Raw genomic sequence first — 10,005 nt, 5'->3', positions numbered from 1 at the left:
AAAAAATATATTAATCCATCTTCAATATTTTAGCATAATAAAAGTTCATATGGAAATCCACATAATACTTTCAAATAATACTTTCAAATTTTGGTTGTATATGCACAATATATTTTTTTAAAAAATTAAAATTATAGTACTCTCACTTATAAATTGATTCATTAAATTAATTAACAACTCATTATCGCAAAATTTTATTATATGAATAAAGTAAAAAAAATCTTCAAAAATTTGGATTTTATTATACCACCAATTAATCAGTTACATGCATAAAACTATCAGACATCATATACTATATGTGATTATGATGTAGCACTCCCCTAACACTCGGATCCACGGCAAACAGTTTTGCATTTACGATATGGACATGTTCTTCCCTCCTTCAAGACCAGCCCTTTGAAATATAAAATAATTTCTTTTTATGTGGTTTATAGATAAAATTTAAAACTGAGATCAAATCTTAAAATTTTGGAAAACAGGTCTATTTTTGCAATAACAAAATAGATAAATTTAAAATTTCCTAAAACTGAAACTTAATTTCGCAATAACAAAAAGTTTATGGTGCCTATTTTTGTTACTACAAAACTCAAAAAAAATTTAGAGGGCCAACATCATTATATTTTGGAAACATGTGAAGGGTCGGGCCTAGGAAATATGTGAAGGGCCAACACTATATTTAATTAATGATATTCTACTTTTATGACGGGATATGAATTTTTTTTTAAAAAAATAATCCATCTTAGATATTTCAGCTTAATAAAAGTTCATATGGAAACCTACATAATACTTTTCAAATAATTCATATAAATTTAATTATATGTTAACAAAATTTAGTTGTATATGCACAATATATTTTTTTATTAAAATAAAAATTCTAGTGCTCTCACTTATAAATTGATTCATTAAATTAATTAACAACTCATTATGGAAAAAAAATTATTATATGAATAAAGTAAAAAAAAGCTTCAAAATTTTGTATTTTATTATACCACCAATTCATCAGTTGCATGCATAAAACTATGAGACATCATATACTATATGTGATTATGATTACCAGCTCACACGAACAACGGTTTCATGATGTAGCTCTCCCCTAACACTCAGATCCACAACAGACAATTCTGTATGTACGGCATGCTTTAGCTCAACAATGGACAAGCTTTTCCCTCCTCCAAGACTGATCCTTTGAAATATAAAATATTTGTTTTTTTCATGGAGTTTATAGATAATTTTTTTTAAATGAGATCTATTGTTAAAATTTTGAAAAACAGGTCTATCTTTGCAATAACAAAATTGAGAAATTTTAAAAATTGAAGCTTTAAAATTTCCTAAAACTAAAACCTAATTTTGCAATAACAAAAAGTTTATGGTGCCTATTTTTAATACTAAAAACTCAAAAAAAAATTAGAGGACCAACATCAATATATCTTGAAAATATGGCATCGGCCGATGCATGTTGGCGTCGGTCGATACTGAGTCCTGGTTTGTTATTTGTGGTTTGTTGATTGTTGTGTTGGTTATTGAGTCTCTATTGCTTGTGTGTATAGCCCAGTAGATGGGAGGATTGCCTTACTGAGTGTTTATAAAATACTCATGCATTGCAATATGTGTTTGTGGTGCAGGTAAAGGCAAAGTGTGATTGTGGAATCAAGGCAATGAAGAGGAGGATGTTCTAGTGGTTCGCTTGTTTGTCTAGCTTCTGTTAGGGTGCTAGAGTTGAGTCCTAGAATGTTGCTTAGGATTGCTGGTTCACTGGTTTATGTTGTTTGGATCATTGGATTATTATTGGTTATTATATTTATTGAATATTATTTATTGGTTATTGGTATTGTTATTCCGCTGTTGGTTGTGATTATGGTTAGGTGGCTAGTGGGTATGGGACCACTAGTTGTAGTTTATTTATTATATTATATTTATTATTTATTATTCAAAAAAAAAAGGTCGGTCCTTTCATTTTGGTATTAGAGCCTTTACGGTTCTAGGTTTGGGTTCACTAGGTTTCTGTTGTGATGTTTGGGATTGCATGTCTTGATTGATTATGTGAGTTAGTCAATTGTGTGTGGCATGGAGTCTTAGAACATCCTCTTTCGAGCCGACAGTGTGATTCCACGGTGAGTTTGTGTTTTAGTGTTATGTTAAGATTGCTTGTTAGCCTCTGTTCTTGGAAGTGCAGTGGTTAAAGGTGTTTGAGTTGTTGGTCGTGGACGGGACGTGGTCGTGGTCATGTTCGGGCGGGTCCCGAGGCCAGCGAGTGTGGGGTCCAGAGTTCCACGAGGAAGTACGTCAGAGGGTCGCAAGCGTATCAGGAGGGACCAGAGAGAGTTAGCCGGTGAGAGTGCCGGGAGTGCTGGGAACCCAGGTGTGGGGTTGCAGCAGGTGGAGCCCAGGGTCGAGATGATCGCTTGGCGGATCTATTGGCGTGCTGTTGGAGCGGTTACCGAGAGAGGTACCAGTGCAGGCTCCAGTTGTACCGCATGTGGTGGGGTGCAGCCGAGGGCTGCGAATGTTGAGGAGTTTCCATCTTATGTTAAGAGGATGAGCAGTTGTAGATGACTGGTATGAGATTATTCTCAAGAGGTATCGAGCCTAGAGAGGCGGATAGGTGGATATATGCAGTTGGAGCAGATATTTTTGCAGCTTGGTGGTTAATCCAGTTGGATATTAGAAGTTGAGTGGGCAGGCGTAACATTGCAATGTTATACTTGGACCACAGGAGGTACTTGTGGTCGGGAGATGTTTATAGTGGTTAAGGATTGTTGCTCCTGAGGGGATGGTGATTCTCCTGAATACCGATAGCTCGAGGGGCTGGGAGCTCCGAGAGTGGCAGAGGGGATTATGTTATCCTGAGGGGATGAGTAGTTCCCCTGATACCGAGATCTTGAGGATTGTGTTCCAATAGTGAGACAGTATAACTCGAAGACGCTGGTTTGAGAGTGAGATCGGTATGGCTCGAAGGTTGCGACCTAAGGGTGGTGGATTTGGGAGCAAGCAAGACCTAGGACGTGAGTATAAACAACCCGATTGAATGTAGATCTCGAGAGATTGACGGTGGTTTAATCTCGGGCTTTAGATGTATTGACCAATGGGTCGGGGTTTTATGAACCAGAGCGGTTATGAATGTGTGGCTATTTCGCCAGGATTGTGAGGCCGGTGGTGCTGGAGTCCCAGGAAGGGGAGTTACAGCAGGTCTGAGCCGGGAAAGGCATGTTTGCCAGATACATAAGTTCACGAGAAGCCTTCATGGCAGGATAATCTAATCGTTACGACGATGTTGGATTACGTTCATTGGAGAGGGACAGGGTTGCAAGATTCAAGGTTTTGGTAAGCTTGCTGAGGGAGACAAGGCAAATGGTTTGAGTTGGCGGCTTGCAAAGCATTTGACGCGGTGAATCAGAATGTGCGAACATATGGTACTTGTTTGTTTTATTACGTTCGTATTGATGATTTGCTGTGGAGAACTGCTAAGCGAAAAGCTCACTTTGTAATAAGCTATCTTGTGGAAGTTTCCCTAAGAAACAAGTTACTAGAGGTTCTTAGATGGACAAGAGATGTTGATATCCGAGTGGTGGTGAGTTGTTGTGGGCGTACTTGATTTTTTGTTTAGTAGAGCTGAAGACGCAGCTAGAGGATTTGTTGAGCAGGGGACTCTTTTGTCTTATCATTTCACTGTGGGGAGCGTCGGTGTTCATCAAGAAGAAGGACGAGGTTTGGGTTTATGAGTTTGTGGCGATGTCGTTCGGGTTGACTAACGCGCCAGCAGCGTTTATGAGATTGATGAACAGCGTGTTTCAGGAGTTTCTGGACGTGTCTGTCATCATTTCATCGATGCTATCCTGGGATTTTCTAAGAGTCCTGAAGAGCATGCAGTGCATTTGAGAGCAGTTCTGGAGAAGCTGCGGGAGCAGAAGTTGTTTGCTAAGTTGAGCAAGTTCAGTTTTTGGCAGCGTGAGATGGGCTTTCTGGGTCATATTGTGTCTGCAGACGGGGTTTCTGTAGATCCGGAGAAGATTCAGGCTATCAGAGATTGGCCTAGACCGCAGAATGCCATAGAGATCAGGAGTTTTCTTGGATTGGCAGGATACTACAGGAGATTTGTGCAGGGGTTTGCAAGCAGAGCACGTCCTATGACTAAGTTGACAGGGAAGGATGTTCCTTTTGTTTGGTCAGAAGAGTGTGAGGTAGGCTTTGCAAGCCTGAAGGAGATGTGGACTACTGCGCCAGTGTTGGCTTTGCCTGAGCAGGGGGAACCCTATGTGGTTTTTACAGATGCATCTAGAGTTGGTTTGGGGTGTGTTCTGATGCAGCATGGGAAGGTGATTGCTTATGCTTCGCGGCAGTTGAGGGTGCATGAAGGAAACTATCCTACTCATGATTTGGAGATGGGTGCTGTAGTTTTTGCCCTGAAGATTTGGAGATCTTATCTTTATGGTGCAAAGGTACAGGTGTTTACAGATCATAAGAGTTTGAAGTATATATTCACTCAGCCTGAGTTCAAGGCAGAGACGGTGGATGGAGCTGGTGGCAGATTATGATTTGGAGATAGCCTATCACCCTGGTAAGGCTAACACGGTTGCAGATGCTCTGAGTCGGAAGAGGGTAGCTTCGGCTCAGGAGCAGAGGATGGAGTCTCTGGTTGGAGAGATCAGTGCTTTGAGTTTGTGTGCTGTTTCACAGGAACCGTTTGGTTTGGAGGCAGTTGATAGAGCAGATCTTCTGAGTAGGGTGCGGTTGGCTCAGGAGAAGGATTTGGGGCTGGTGAATGCCTCTAAGGATGTGGATTCAGAGTATCAGGTCTCAGATAATGGTACTATCTTGGTGAACGGTAGGGTTTGTGTGCCCAAGGATGAGGAGTTGAGGCAGGAGATTCTGAGAGAGGCTCATGCGAGCAAGTTGTCTATTCATCCAAGAGCGACTAAGATGTACCGCGACCTCAAGAGGTATTATCATTGGGTCGGGATGAAGAAGGATGTGGCTAGTTGGGTTTCGAGATGCAATGTGTGTCAGCTAGTGAAGGCTGAGCATTAGATTCCTGGCGGTTTACTGAAGAGTTTACCCATTCTTGAGTGGAAGTGGGATATGATCACCATGGATTTTGTGGTCGGATTGCCAGTGTCACGGACTTTTGATGCTATTTGGGTCATCGTGGACCGGTTGACTAAGTCAGCATATTTTTTGGCCATTTAGAAAACTGATGGAGCAGCGGTCTTGGCTAAGAAGTATGTGAGGGAGATAGTCAGATTGCATGGGGTGCCAGCGAGCATTGTGTCTGACAGAGATTCTAAGTTCACTTTGGTGTTCTGGAAGGCATTTCAGGCAGAGATGGGCACTAAGGTGCATATGAGTACAGCTTATCCTCCCCAGACAGATGGACAGTCTGAGAGGACGATCCAGACGCTGGAGGATTTGCTGAGGATGTGTGTGTTGGATTGGGGTGGCCATTGGGCAGATCACCTGAACCTGGTAGAGTTTACTTACAACAACAGTTATCAGACAAGTATTAAGATGGCTCCTTATGAGGCTTTGTATGGGAGACCATGTCGTACACCATTATGCTGGACTCAGGTGGGGGAGAGGAGCATGTTTGGTGCTAGTTTTGTTCAGGAGACCTCAGAGAAGATTCGGGTTCTCAAGCTGAACATGAAAGAGGCTCAGGATAGACAAAGGAGTTATGCTGATAGGAGGAGGAGAGATCTTGAGTTTCAGGTAGGAGACAGAGTGTACCTCAAGATGGCCATGTTGCGGGGTCCGAACAGGTCATTGTCAGAGACTAAGTTGAGTCCGAGGTATATGGGTCCATTCAGAGTGATTGAGCGGGTTGGACAATTGGCATATAGGCTGGAGTTACCTTAGGTGATTCGTGCATTCCATAAGGTTTTCCATGTGTCTATGTTGTGGAAGTGTCTCCGTGAGGGNGGAGCAGACTTGGGAGCCTGAGGCAAATATGAAGGCAAGGTTCAAGAAGTGGTATGAGAAGCAAGCCGCGACTTGAGCTTGTTTAGCCTGGTCCCATCTGTAATCCGTGGCTAGAGCGGGAATGGAGTATTCCAGCCCATCTCTCTTGTTACTCGGTCGCTTGGGATGGTTGGTTGTGCGACTCAGTAACAAGATGAGGTGGTGTTCGGGTACAAAGTTTCCGTGAGGCGGGGTTTTTGGAGGAAGGTTTTCCTGGAATAGGAGTTTCCAAAAATGGGAAGTTTCCAAAAATGGAAAGTGCTAAATATGGAAAGTTTTACGAGAGTTAGAATTGTCCATTTTAGCGGTGAAGAGCCTGGGAGGGGCTTGTGTGTGGCCTTAGTGGCGGACTTTCGAGTCAGTGTGCCCGTGTGTGGCGGTCTTTTTAGACATTGTGTGGCCTTTGTGGCAGGCTGTTTAGCCGTGTGTGGCTTTTGTGGCGGGCTATTTAGCCAATTGCGTGGCCTTTGTGGTGGGCTGTTTAGCCAGAGTGTCTTTGTGACGGTCCTTTGGGACAGATGGTCTTTGTGACGGTCCTTCGGGACAGATGGTCTTTGTGACGGGCTGTTTAGCCAGAGTGTCTTTGTGACGGTCCTCTTTAGGACATTTGTTTGGCCTTGGTGGCGGTCCTCTTTAGGACATTTTGTTTGGCCTTGGTGGCGGTCCTCTTTAGGACATTTTGTTTGGCCTTTGTGGCGGCCCTTGTGGCATGTATATGATCCTTGTGTGGTCATGAGGTATTCCAGTGAGGGGATATGTGGTTGGTAGGACATTGAGATGTTTTACGCGAGCCACGGGAAGGAAACCTGGATAGGGATAGGACTCAGACGTGTTCAGAATTGTTTGCTCGCGGCTCTTGGAGGACTTAGGTTCTCCTAGTACTGCCATATTCAGAGACTTTGTGGCTTGGGAGTATGGTTGGTATATCGACTTCGGACGACGGTCCGGAGGCGCGCTGTAGAGTGACGACCCGAGAGACGAGTTTGGATTTTTCCTTATATATTATGGCATGCGGGTTTAGGCCCGATGAGGAGCCAACATTTGGCATGCAGACTTAGGTCTGATGAGGAGCCAATAAGAACTCAAGGTCTAGGCCTATGAGTAAAGGAAAGTCCAAAAGTCGAGAGCAAATGACGCCTGGAGCGTGAGTCTATCGCCTAGAGGTGACCTTCTGTAGATCGGTCGGAGGAGTGCGGGCCGTGGAGATGGTTGCACGGGAATCCTTGGCTGATGGTTGTTCGAGATTTGAGGATGAATCTAGTTTGGTGGGGGAGAATTGTAACACCCGCGAACCGGAATCCCGGTTTAGGGTGTGCATCGATCGATGCAGTTGGAGCATCGGTCGATGCTGACTCAATTCTCTGCGTTTTGACTTAAGTCAAACGCTGCATTTTGGGCAAAAAGGAGAAGGGAAAACCCTTAAGTCGTTTTTGTCTATGGTGGCCTTTTTGAGAGAAACGAAAAGAGAGAAAAATATTATTGAGAGTTCTTGGTGATTTCTGGAGTTTTGTGGCGTTTCTTGGTGAGATCTGTAGCTGGGATCGTTGTAGGAGCTTCCTAGAGGCTTGTTCTTGTTTGTTAGAGGTTCAGATTCTTCTGTGGCAAAGGTAAGTGCATGACCATGGCTTATCTAAGCTAGAGGACTCTTTAATCTGTTTGTTGTGTGATGTTAGACTTGTTAGATCATTGCTATGGACGTTAGGAAGCTTTCTTGTGGCTTGGGATCGAGTTTTATGGTTGTAGGGACAAAGATCCGGCGAGAAGCTTCGGGGAAAGACACGGTGCTCGACGTTGCGTCGATCGATGCATATCTTGCGTTGGTCGATGCAAGTGCAATGACGGCGCGTAAAACTCTAGGGTTTTTGTGTTACGTCGAGCATGCGTCGGTCGATGCGGATTGGGTATCGGTCGATGCAAGTTACACTTGCATCGGTCGATGCATGTTGGCGTCGGTCGATGCTGAGTCCTGGTTTGTTATATGTCGTTTGTTGATTGTTGTGTTGGTTATTGATACTCTATTGCTTGTGTGTATAGCCCAGTAGATGGGAGGATTGCCTCACTGAGTGTTTATCAAATGCTCATGCATCTCAATATGTGTTTGTGGTGCAGGTAAAGGCAAAGTGTGATCATGGAATCAAGGCGATGAAGAGGAGGATGTTCTAGTGGTTCGCTTGGTTGTCTGGCTTCTGTTAGGTTGCTAGAGTTGAGTCCTAGAACATTGTTTAGGATTGCTGGTTATTTGATTTATGCTGTTTGGATCATTAGTTTGTGATTGGAATTAATACTGGTTATTATTTTATTGGTTATTGGTTTATTGGATATTTATTGGTTTGTTATTCCGCTGTTGATTGTGAATGTGGTTAGGTGGCTAGTGGATATGGGACCACTAGTTGTATTTTATTTATATATATATATTATTTATTATTTATTATAAAAAAAGGTCGGTCGTTTCATTTTGGTATCAGAGCCCTTACGGTTCTAGGTTTGGGTTTACTAGGTTTTTGTTGTGATGTTTGGGATTGCATGTATTGATTGATTATGTGAGTTAGTCAATTGTGTATGGCATGGAGTCATGAAAAACAGCACACAACCTCAAAGCACTGATCTCTGCTACCAGAGACTCCGCTACCCTCTTCCGACTCAGAGCATCTGCAACCAAGTTAGCCTTACCAGGGTGATAAGCTATATCCAAATCATAATCTGCCACAAGCTCCATCCACCGCCTCTGTCTCAAATTTAACTCAGGCTGAGTGAAAATATACTTCAGGCTCTTATTATCTGTATACAACGGTACCGTTGCACCATAAAGATAAGATCTCCAAATCTTCAGGGCAAAAACTACAGCAGCCATCTCCAAATCAAGAGTAAGATAGTTGCCCTCATGCTTCCACAACTGCCGCAAAATGTAGGCAATCACCTTCCCATGCTCCATCAACACACACCAAACCAACTCTAGATGCATCAGTAAAAACCACAGAAACATAAACTCACCGTGGAATCACACAGTCGGCTTGTTCTAGGACTCCATGCCACATAAAATTGACTAACTCACATAATCAATCAAGAGATGCAATCCCAAACATCACAACAGAACCTAGTGAACCCAAACCTAGAACCGAAAGGGCTCTGATACCAAAATGAAAGGACCGACATTTTTTTAATAATAAATAATAATAATATAAGTATAATAATTAACTACAACTAGTGGTCTCATACCCACTAGCCACCTAGCCACAATCACAATCAACAGCGGAATAACAATACCAATATCCAATAAATATAAATAACCAATATTCAAGACATAGCCAATATCCAAATAACCAATCATCAGAAAACATGGAACCAGCAACCTAGCAATGTTTCTAATGACTCAACTCTAGCAACCTAGCAATGCCAGACAACATCCAATCGAGTCTCAAGAACACCCTCCTCTTCATTGCCTTGATTCCACGATCATACTTTGCCTTTACCTGCACCACAAACATAAATTGAGATGCATGAGTATTTGATAAACACTCAGTGAGGCAATCCTCCCATCTACTGGGCTATACACACAAGCAAAAGTGATTCCAATGTTCCAAACAAACAACAAACAACACATACAAACCAGAAAATCAAACATCGTCTCGCTGGAAGGGAGGTGTCGACCGACACCAGCCAAGTGTTGATCGACACTAGCTCTTGGTGTCGACCGACACTACCCCACAGTGTCAATCGATGCTCAATTTGCTGGTGTCGACTGACACCAAGTGGTGTCGATCGACACTCCTTCTGCAATCGCGATCCGCTCAAAGCCGAGAGTCGAATCTCGCTCCCAACCTCCTCCAAATCGCCCAATACTTATAACCCAAGCCAAATACGTCCATAGGAACCTGTAGCAACCAATCCCAGCAAGAAAAACACACAAAACAACAACACACAAGCAAGAACAAGGAATCGAAGGCTTAGATTAGCCATGGTCATGCACTCACCTCTTTGCTGGAAGATTCAGACCAATAGCAACGAATCCAACCCTCCTAACAAGCCTCTAGATCCTTCCTAGCTCCAAATCTC

Source organism: Camelina sativa, chromosome 12, assembly GCF_000633955.1.
Source record: "Camelina sativa cultivar DH55 chromosome 12, Cs, whole genome shotgun sequence".
Taxonomy (NCBI): Eukaryota; Viridiplantae; Streptophyta; class Magnoliopsida; order Brassicales; family Brassicaceae; genus Camelina; species Camelina sativa.
Note: the sequence above shows the minus strand (reverse complement) of the source record.